Genomic DNA, 9,908 nt, shown 5'->3' on the forward strand with positions numbered 1-9,908 from the left:
CTGGCTGCTTCCACTGCCGCGCAGCCCAAACTCAGACCTGACCTGGAGGCACAGTCTCGCAGGCTCTTGCTCCCTGTACCCAGTAGCAGTTTGAGTCCGGGACTCCCCAGGGCCATCTGGGGCTGCCCAGGACGCTACAGCTGGCAGAAGATGCTACAGGCGTCCCTGATGTTTGGTCATTTTCAATGCCAATAACTAAGCTACAATGGTTCTCCCACACCTGGAAGCTGATGAGTAATGAGCACTATTAATGCTTATTTCAAATGCAAAAAAAACCTTGAGATAATGTACTAAATTGTTCAAAAGGTTGTTTTCTTAGTTGAATGCTATAGGATTTTCTTTAGCCATCCGGAGTTCCTGCCTTCATCCCAGTGCTGGTAAAGACCAAGGTGGAAGAATTTCCAGTGTTGCTGAGAACCGGACGAGACTTCGGATCAAGCTAGCTGCCTGCAGAACTTACCTGGACTGTGATTTACCTGGACTGTGAGTTAATCTATTGAGACACTGCTTTACCTGGACTGAGACAACAAACTGTAATCTATAACAAATTGTAACTCGGTATCTTTGCTAACAGTGTCATTGCTGGTATAATTTTTCCAAGGGCTTCTTGCATGGAGCCATCAATTGGCTTGGTATTGTGGCATTTTGTATCCTCCCTTTCTGTTTGTAGCAGGTTATTTATGGTGTTTCTGTAAAAACCACTATGGTCGTTATTTAAATCAAACAAAAGGGGGAAATGTAAGAGTTCGTAAACAAGTCTGGATGGTGCCTGGCAAAATGCCAGAGGGAGTGGTTTGAGAAGTAACAAAAGCAAGCCATTAAGTGTGGAGATTCCTTATTGGTTGACTGATGTATCTAGTTTATGCTAATTAGATAAGCTGTGTGGAATGTATAAATACTGCTCCTGTCCTGCAATAAACGGCTCCCACTCCTGCTGTATCAATCTACACAAGTTCCTCGTCACCCCCTGATTATTCTGCTGCAGCCGGACTGCGGCAACATCTATTCTACTAACACTTTTTTCATTCCTTCTTAGAAATTTTATTCTCCCACTTAACTTCTTAGACTCTTTATCATCTTTTCCAATCTATGTAGATTACTCTCAAATCATTGAGATGTTTAACCAATGAATGAGTTCCTAACCCAGGACTTGAGAGGAAGGCACACATCTGCTAACTACATGCTTTCTTCTTCCATTTTCATGTGATCAAGGGTATGGTTAGATTAGATGTCTCCCAACAGGAGTGCTTTGAAGTAATTGTGTATGTGTCAACTCCAAATGACAGCGCTTTCACTAACTCATGAGTAAAATTCTACAGAGCACTAAAATACTTAAGTTTGAATTCTTCTATGGTTACATTGGAAGTATAATTTAAACAAAGATTTTTATTTCATCTAATTGGGTCTATAGAACTACTATATCCCAAGTCAGAGCCAATATTCATTCTGGGCACTGCCTAAACCTCTGTTCTTAGTGATTTTCTCCCTTCATTCAGCTCCAGGAACTGAGCTATTCATTAGAAAGTTGTCAAAGATGGGGAAATTTAATTTATATCCTCAAGAAACTCAATTTAATGGTAAATATATGAAATGTGATGATTTGGCAGGAACACAAAATAGCTGCTTTTCATTTGGTAGTAGTACTTTGTCTTCAGTAGGTGCCAGGGTTTTGGTTCAGTTGAGCTAGGGTCCAGTAATTAGTTAATAAGTAGTTCTCTACTTATTGGTTGTATCCATCTTTAGGGAATCTGTCCAGACCTCTGAACTTCAGTGTTCTTATCTGTAAAATGAGGCCACTAATACCAATGCCATAAGAGTTACAGGAATTTAAAATAGATAGAAAATTTTGTAGAAAATAAAATACTTTAGGCTTCACATTGTTTTCTGTAAAATCTAGCATTTTCTATATTTTAAGTCAAATAAGAATCTATATAATCACGTGGTTTTTTTATTATTTATTTCTTTAGCTCTGCCTTTCTTGATTACTTCTAGCAAATGGAAACTTTTCTGTAACCCAAAATTTGCTACAGTCTACTGCCTGGTTATAGAAGATTATAAGAGGAGCAGGCTAGATGTAGATGAATAACATGATGAAAGGACAAACATATATCTTATGTAACGTTGGATGCCAAAAATAATACAGTGAAATCCTGTTCTGTAATTCCTAACCATGTGAGTATCCTCATAAAATAGTCTATGAACACCTCCATCTTGGCCTACCAGACTCCAGGTATCTGTTATGTCTACTTTTAATTTATCAAGACTTTTGGGCTGATTAATCACTATAGGTAACTATATTCAAAATGTTTACATTTAATTCTAGGAGATCTATGAACTGTCATTTTTCTTCACCACACATAAGAGTGTTCATGACATTGAACTGTGCACTACTTCAGAGGCATCTTTAGAATTCAGCACCATGGCAGAAGACCCTATAAGACTGTCCCTTTTGATAGCCATTTTCTCAGTCAAAGCCAGTCTAAGTACTGCTGGCAGAACCACCCGGGTCTCAATCCAAGACGACCAATGGACAGAGGTGTGTTTCCTGAGAAGATCTCAGACAGCTCCACCCAACCTCTCCCCTGGCCTCTGTACTTCTACCAAAGTGATAGAGAAGGACCTGGGTACTTTGTGATCTCTGTCTTGGGACTCCAAAACATGATTTAACTAGAGATGAAACTCACTGGAAAAGTTTTTTTAAAAAAAAAAGAAAGAAAGAAAGACAATAACAAAAAAATATATGTTAGAGATTTTATCTTTAAACAACATATATAGGAATCTTATAATTGGCAATCTCCTAAAATGTTTTTTACTAATTATTTATAATAGCAGATATTGAAACTATCATGCAAAATGCCTTATTAAAACATTCTGAGTCTCCAACCAATGGACTGAAATTCAAGAATTCAGTAGGGATTGATGACGGGTACATCATTTGAAGATAAAATTAATTTCTGAATTGCAAAATTCAAAGTACATAGATGATGAAGGAACAAGGATTTATAACATGTAGCTGATCAAAGCTGTCGCCAGTTGTTCAATGCATATTTACATAAAACAAAATGTCATAATATTCCTGAAGACAGGTAAATCAAAATCACTCAGTTTGTCAACCATAGTAAACAGAAAAATTCTCCAAAGAGTAATAACATTTATTTGGGAGAAGCAGAGTATCATGATGGGAATGGCATGTGCCACAATGAAATATGAACATATTCAAAGAGGTTGAGGCAAGGTGAAGTTTTAAAGGCAAAAATATAGAAAGTTAAGTCAGCTACTTGGATACAGAGTTCATTGGTCTAGTAGACTGGAGGCTGGGGTGGGCTCCAGCTCATTGATGAAGGTACAGTTGCTAGGCAAATGTTCTGTTCAGAGCATCTTATCTGAATTGCTACAGTCTTAAAGAACGTTAAAGATACACGTGGCTACAGAACTCTGTGCATACTTGCAAGGTGTGTAAAGCATGGATGAAGGTACTCCTTCATAGCTTTCAGACTAATTTTGTCTGGATCTGACAAGAACAATTTCATATTATTATCAACATATACAATTTCATTCCCATTTTTTTTCTCTCTTGATTTGTATTCAAATGGTCTGGAAACTCTCTAAGAAATACCTTCTTTCCTATTCCAAGTACTCCCTACCCCCACTTGTGTATTCAAGCAGTCCTTCTGACTGGTGTCAGCTATCAATTATTTCTATATCCAAATTTCCTTTCTGGAATGCCTTTATGTGAGATAGGTTCGCACATGCTTGTGTGTGATTGCTGAGAGCCACGGCCGAGTCTGTATGGTCCCTGGCATTTTGCCAACCGTATTGATTGACAGGCGAGGCATTACTATCCGCCTCTGCCGCAACTTTTGAGTTCTCGCACTATTTTGGAGTTCTCGTGGGGATTTCCGGGGATTCCCCGAGAGTTCCCATTGGTTGGGGAAGTGCAGGAGGAGGGATTTCCGAGAGAGATATTTCCGGCTGGGGGTTCCTGGAGAAGCCTCGTGGCGTTCGGGAGGATTCCCCGGGAGCTGTGTGAAGTGTTTTCCTGCAGTTTAAAAATAAAGTTTGTTCCTGCTTCAGTGGCTCGTGATTTGTGCCCAGCCAGACTGCGGCATGTGATGACCTTATTTTAGCTAGTATTTGCCTTCCGAATTCTTTTAGAATATTTTTATTTACGGAACATCTAGGCGATATGGTCAGTACAGAATTTAGAAAACGAGTCAAAACAGAAAGAATGGCACTAGAAATTACCTGTGTAGAACAACCTGAAGCCCTGAAAAAAAAAAGATAAAATACTAATAATAATGCAATGAAGGAATCAAAAGTAGAAAGTAGGGGCAGAGGTCATGGCTTTGAGTATATCACAAAAATTACTGCAGAAATTGCATCACAGGGCTGAGTTACAGAGTGGAAAAGAAAGCAGAGAATGCTCAGACCACTGCCCTAGTATCTAGGGCTTGGGACACAAACTTTGCCTGAATGAAAGAAGCAAGGTGGAGAGTGAAGAAAACCCTAGGAGAAGTCTGCCACAGGATGTGGGCTAGCCACACAGGCGGTTGCCAATGAGGAAATTGTAAAAGAACATCAAGCGGGGAAAAGATCTAGTACAAACCGAACAGGAATGCTTTGCTTTTCATCCCCAGAACCTCAGGGGCTTAAGAACTAACACAAAGTTTTAAAGGGAAGTAAAACTGAGTTATCAAAGAATCTGAACTGTGACATTAGACTCTAGAAACTAAGGGGCTGCTTCACAATTTCACTTCCCTAATTTAAGGCCAGATGAAACCATGCTGGGGTTGTCTGATAACATATGACGTGCATGTGTGAAACCACTGTGGATACATGGGTTAAAATATTGCAGTGGGAGAGCTGAGTGTAGCTCAGTGATAAAGTACTTGCCTAGCATGAGTGTGGGCCTGGATTTTAAGTCCAGCACTGCAAAAAGAAAAAAAAAGTTTTAGTGGGAGCAATTTCACAATTGAGCATAAGTGTTCTTTATTTTCCTTGAGATTTGGTGGTTTTTGATTTTGTTTAACAAGTTGAGGCCCCACTGACAGATGTAAGCTTTGATCAAAAGAACTGTATTGTGGAATCTATGAGGAGTTCCTTGTTTGTATCTAACTCAAATCAAAGGGTTCAAGATTAACTGCTAACTTCCAGTAAGCTTCTAACCTTCTAGATATGACATCGTTGCTCAAGAGTCACAAATACACACAACAAAGCCACTACACAACATCTGACTTCCTTAAGCAGAACCTTGCAAATCCAAAGTTGTGAAAAGACAAGAGAACATACAATTTTGATGATCGCGTGATTGGAACTGTATGCACCACAACTTTCAAATTACCATTATCGGTGTCCCAACGTTGAACATAGGAACATATAAGCTCTTTTCAAAAATAAACAAACAGCATGACTTAACCACCATATTCCTTCTCTCTTTTATGAAATTTGTTCTTTTTGGTTATACATGACAGTAGAGTGTCTTTTGACTCTTGATATTTATACATACATGGAATTTAACTTCTCATTCTTGTGGTTTTACATGATGTGGAGTTACACTGGTCATGTATTACGTATTCAGATATGAACATGGGAATGTAAAATCTGATTCATTTCTACTTTTTATTTTTTACTCCCCTCCCTCCTCCTTTTCTTCATTCCTCTTTGTCTAATTCAATGAACTTCTTCTTCTCCCCCACCTTATTGGGTGTTAGCATCTGCATATCAGAGACAGCATTTGACCTTTGGTTTTTTGGGGATTGGCTTATTTCATTTAGCATGATAATCTCCAGTTCCATCCATTTACTGGAAAATACCATAATTCATTCTTCTTTATGGTTGTGTATACTACATTTTCTTTATCCATTCATCTTTTGAAGGGCACCTATGTTGGTTCCATAACTTAGCTACTGTCATTGAAATGCTATAAACATTGATGTGGCCACATCACTTTTGTATGCTGATTTTAATTCCTTTGGGTATATACCAAGGAGTGGAATAAAGGGGTCAAACTGTGCTTCCATTCCAAGTTTTCTGAGGAATCTCCATACTGCTTTCTACAGTGTTTGTACCAATTGCAGTCCCACCAGCAATGTATGAATGTACTTTTCCCCACGTCCTCATCAACATTTATTGTTAGTTGTAGTCTTGATAATTGCCATTCTGACTGGAGTAAGATAGAATGTTAGTGTAGTTTAAATATATATTTCACTAATTGCTAGGGATGTTGAACATTTTTTCATGTATTTATTGACCATTTGTATTTCTTCTTTTATGAAGGGTCTGTTCACTCCTTTGCCTGTTTATTGACTGGGTTATTTGGTTTTTGTTTTGCTTTGGTTTTGGTATTAAGTTTTTTGAGTACTTTATGAAGATTAGTGCTGCGTCTGAGGTGCAGGTGGCAAAGATTTTCTCCCATTCTGTAGGCTCTCGCTTCTCATTCTTGATTGTTTCCTTTGCTGTAGAGAAGCTTTTAGTTTGATTTCATCCATTTATTGATTATTGATTTTACTTCTTACACTATAGAAGTCTTTTTGAAGAAGTTAGTTCCTAAGCCAATATGATGTAGATTTGGGCCTACTTTTTCTTCTATTAGGTACAGAGTATCTGGTCTAATGCCTAAATTCTTAATCCACTTTGTGTTTTGTGCAGAGGGAGAGATAGAGGTCTAATTTCATTGTATTACGTATGAATTTCCAGTTTTTCCCAGCACCATTTGTTGAAGGGGCTATTTCTTCTCCAATGTATGTTTTTGACACCTTTGTCTGGTATGAGATAACTGTATTTATGTGGGTTTGTCTCTGTGTCTTCTATTATGTACCATTAGTCTACATGTCTGTTTTGGGGCCAATGCTTTTGTTTTTGTTACTAAAGCTCTATAATATAATTGAAGGTCTGGTATTGTAATGTCTCCTGCTTCACCTTTCTTGCTAAGCATTGCCTTGGCTATTCTGGGCCTCTTATTTTTACAAATGAATTTCATGACTACTTTTTATATTTCTATAAAAAATTTCATTACAACTTAATAGAAATTGTATTAAATATGTATACTTTTGGTAGTATGGTCATTTTGACAATATTAATTCTGCCTATCTAAGAACATGGGAGATCTTTCTATCTTCTAAGGTCTTCTTTGATTTCTTCTTTAGTATTCTGTAGTTCTCACTATAGAGAGTTTTCACCTCTTTTGTTAGATTGATTCCCACCACCACCACCCACTTTTTTTTTAAGGCTATTGTGAGTGGGATAGTTTTCCTAATTCTCTTTCAGTTGATTCATCAATAAAGTATAGAAATTCAATTGATTTGTGGTTGTTAATTTTATATCCTGCTACTTTGCTGAACTTATTCAAGAGTCCTAGGAGTTTTCTGATCGAATTTTTTTGGCTCTTCTAAATATAGAATCATGTCATGGGCAAAGAGAGATAGTTTGAGCTCTTCTTTTCCTATTCATATCCCTTTACTTTCTTTCTTTTGTCTAATTGCTCTGGATAGAGTTTCCAGGACTATGTTGAAGAGAAGTGGTGAAAGAGGGCATTCTTTTCTTGTTCCAGTTTTAAAAAGAAATTATTTCAATTTTTCTCCATTTAGTATGTTGCCAGCCTTCAGTTTAACATACATAGATAGCTTTTACCATGTTGGTATGTTCCTACTATCCCTAGCTTTTCTAGTGTTTTGAACACGAATGGATGTTGAACTTTGTAAAATGCTTTTTCTGCATCTCTTGAAATTCTTGTCTTTAAGTCTATTGATGTGATGAATTATGTTTATTGATTTCTGTATTTAGTGTATTCATCAGGGATATTGGTCTGAAGTTTTCCTTCCTTGATATGTCTTTGTCTGGTTTTGATGTCAGAGTAATACTAGCTTCATAGAATGAGTTTAGAAGGGTTTCCTCCTTTTCTATTTCATGGAATAAATTGAGTAGGATTGTTGTTAATTCTTCTCTGAAGATCTGATAGAACTCGCCCGAGAATCCATCTGGTCCTGGGCTTTTCTTTGTTGGTAGGCTTTTGATGGTGTCTTCCACTTAATTGCTTGAAATTGATCTGTTTAAATTTTATGTGTCCTCCTGATTCAGTTTGTATAGTTCATATGTCTCTAGAAATTTGACTTCAAGATTTCTATTTTATTATAGTATAAATTTTCAAAATAGTTTCTGATTATCACTTGTATTCCTTTAGTGTCCACTGTGGCATTCCCTTTTTTCATCATAAATTTTTAGTACTTTGAGTTTTCTCTCTCTTTCTCTTCATTATCTTGGCAAGGGCTTATCACTTTTATTTTTTTCCCAAAGAATCAACTTTTTGTTTCCTAGAATTTTTTTAATTTCAATTTTATTGATTTCAGTTCTGATTTAAACTATTTCCTGTCTTTTGCTTTTCATGTTGATTTGTTGTTCTTTTTCTATAGCTTTAAGATGTAATGTTAAGTGATCTGTGAGCAATTTTCTATTCTTTTAATGAATGAGCTCAATGCAATGAACTTTCTTTTTAGAACTTCCTTAATAGTGTCCCAGAGATTTTGATATCTTGTACTGCTATTCTCATTTACCTCTAAGTATTTTTTGTTTCCTCCCTTATTTCTTCTGCTATCCATTCATCAATCAATCATATATTATTTAGTCTCCAGGTGTTAGAGTAGCTTCTATTTTTTATTTTATCGTTAATTTCTAATTTCATTCTATTATGATCTAAATAGAATGCAAGGTATTCTCTCTCTCTCTCTCTCTCTCTCTCTCTCTCTCTCTCTCTCTCGGTATTTGCTAAGAGTTGCTCTGTGATCTAAGATATGTTTTAGTTTAGTGAAAGATCCATTACTGCTGATAAGTCATGATGGATAAAATATTTTATATATGTCTGTTAAGTCCAAATTATTATGTATTATTTGGTTCTATAGCTTCTCTATTCAATTTTTGTTTGAAAGATCTATCCAGTGGTGAGAAAACCAGGTGAAACTCACTCAGTATTATTGTGTTTTGGTCTATTTAATTCTTCAAATTGAGAAAGGGTTGTTTGATGTACGTAGATGCTCCATTGTTTGGGGCATAAATATTTACTAATGTTACATCCTGTTGATGTATAATTCCATTAACCAGTATGTAATGGCCTTCTTTGTCCCTTCTGATTTACTTTGGCTTGAAGTCCACTTGATCCAATATGAGGATAGAAACCCGTGCTTGTTTATGAGATCCATGTAAATGATACTTTTTCCCCCCATCATTTTACCTTCAGTTTTTGGATGTCTTTGCCGATGAGGTGAATCTCTTGGAGACAGCATAGCATATTATTGGTTTTTGTTTTTTAATCCAATCTGCCAATCTATGTTTTTTGATTGATGAGCTTAGGCCACTTACATTAATTATTATTGAGAAATGATTTTCATTTACTGTCATTTTGATTTATTTCTGGTTTTTAATTTGAATTAATTTCTCCATTGATTAGCTATTCTTCTAGCATAGTTTCTCCCTTTGCTGTTTTTCACTTTTGTTTTTCATTTCTTCCTCATAAAATATTTTATTAAATATGTTTTGTAGTGCAGGTTTTCTTGTTGTGAATTCTTTTAACTTTTGTTTATTATAGAATATTTCATTTCATTGTCACTTCTTTTTTTCTTTTTTTTTTTATTTGTTGTTCAAAACATTACAAAGCTCATGACATATCATCTTTCATATATTTGATTCAAGTGAGTTATGAACTCCCATTTTTACCCCAAATACAAATTGCAGAATCACATCAGTTACACATTCACAATTTTTACATAATGCCATATTAGTGACTGTTGTGTTCTGCTGCCTTTCCTATCCCCTACTATCCCCCCTCCCCTCCCCTCCCCTCCCATCTTCCCTCTCTCACATCCAGAGATGGGAAACAGAGTGACCCCCAAAGAACGACTAAGTTTAGAGTCTGTCTC

The sequence above is a fragment of the Marmota marmota genome, unplaced genomic scaffold (genome assembly GCF_001458135.2).
Source record: "Marmota marmota marmota unplaced genomic scaffold, marMar, whole genome shotgun sequence".
NCBI classification, from domain to species: Eukaryota; Metazoa; Chordata; class Mammalia; order Rodentia; family Sciuridae; genus Marmota; species Marmota marmota.